The sequence below is a fragment of the Sorghum bicolor genome, chromosome 3 (genome assembly GCF_000003195.3).
Source record: "Sorghum bicolor cultivar BTx623 chromosome 3, Sorghum_bicolor_NCBIv3, whole genome shotgun sequence".
Taxonomy (NCBI): domain Eukaryota; kingdom Viridiplantae; phylum Streptophyta; class Magnoliopsida; order Poales; family Poaceae; genus Sorghum; species Sorghum bicolor.
This window is the reverse complement of record NC_012872.2, coordinates 49,990,939-49,992,859: the sequence shown is the minus strand read 5'-3', so window position 1 is coordinate 49,992,859 and position 1,921 is coordinate 49,990,939.

The window sequence follows — 1,921 nt, the reverse complement described above, 5'->3', positions numbered from 1 at the left end:
CGACGTTTTACTCTCAGCTCACTCGATGGTTTTGGCTCGAACTTGATCCTTTGGACAGAGCTACACAAGTTCTACAGTCCATGATGCTTATGTTAATGCAATGCTCATGGTTAACATGCAAGCTAACACTAGGAGTGTTACAGTCCTCCCCCCTTACAAAAATCTCGTCCCGAGATTTGAAAGACGTACCACTTTTCGTAGAATGCGGGATAAGTTACTTGTAAATAGTCTTCCCTTTCCCAAGTGGCATCCCTTTCATTTTGGCGGTTCCACAGAACTCTAAAAAGTTTAATCACCCTCCCACGAGTAACCCTCTCCTTGACATCAAGAACTTGAACAGGCTTTTCTTCATAGGAGAGATCGGACTACAACTTGATATTTTTTGTTTCAACTCTCTCTTCGGGCACACGAAGACACTTCTTGAGTTGAGACACGTGGAATACAGGGAAAATATCCCTCATTTCGGGAGGTAGTTGTACTTTGTAAGCTACCTTGCCACTTTTCTCAATGATTTGGTAGGGACCCACATACCTAGGAGCTAACTTCCTTTTTACTCCAAAGCGGTTTACCCCTTTCATGGGTGATACCTTTAGGTACACTAAGTCACCTACTTCGAACTCGAGCGGTCTTCTTCTTCGGTCAGCATAGCTTTTCTATCTTGCTTGGGCGGCTTCCATGTGTTTCTGGACAGTAAGGACTTGCTCTTCAGCCTCTTTGACAAAGCCAATTCCGTAGTACCTCCTTTCACAAGGTTCAACCCAGTTGAGAGGAGTTCTACACTTGCGGCCATACAAGGCTTCGAAACGAGCCATTTGGATACTCTCTTGATAACTATTGTTGTAAGAGAACTCAGCTAAGGGTAGCCATTTCTCCCATGCACCCTTGGAAGAGATAACACATGCCCTCAACATATCCTCTAAGATTTGATTCACACGCTCAGTCTGTCCGGAGGTTTGAGGATGGTAGGCTGAATTGCGAACCAATTTTGTACCAAGGAGTGAATGCAGGTGCTCCCAAAAGCGGGCAGTGAACTGAGGACCTCTATCGAAATAATAGTGCGAGGCACTCCGTGCAATCTAACAATCTGAGAGAAGTACAACTCAGCATAGTCAGAAGGTCGGTATGTAGCATGTACGGGAATAAAATGAGCTGATTTGGTCAAACGGTCAACAATCACCCATATGGAATTGTGTCCCTTTTGTGTAAGAGGAAGTCCAACAATGAAATCCATGCTGATTTCTTCCCACTTCCAACCCGGAACCGACAAAGGTTGTAATAAACCTGCAGGTTTGAGGTGAACTGCTTTTACTCTGCAGCAAGTATCACACCTAGCGACATAAGCTGCTATTTCCTTCTTCATCTTGGTCCACCAGAAACGAGGCTTCAAGTCTTGGTATATTTTGCTACTACCAAGATGGATGGACAACTTGGAAGAATGGGCTTCATCTATAATTTTGTTGTGTACGTCATGGTCTTTAGGTACAACTAGTCGATTGTCGAACCATAGTACACCTTTCTCATCTACCCTGAAATGCTTGGTGTCTTGCTCTTGCATTTTTCTCTTGATATGAAAAATACCAGGATCAGACTTTTGGAGCTCTATAATTTGACTTTCTAATGAGCAACTGATCACAATATTGTGTAGGACCACAGGATGCAATAAATTGAAGCCTTCCTCTAGGAGAGGTTCAACATGTTGCTTTCGGCTGAGAGCATCGGCTACAACATTGGCTTTGCCTGGATGATAATGTACTTCCAGGTTATAGTCTTTTATCAACTCCAACCATCTTCTTTGTCTCATATTTAACTCGGGCTGAGTAAAGATATATTTGAGGCTCTTATGGTCAGTATAAATGTGACATAGATTACCCAACAGATAATGCCTCCAGAGTTTGAACGCGTGTACAACTGCTGCTAACTC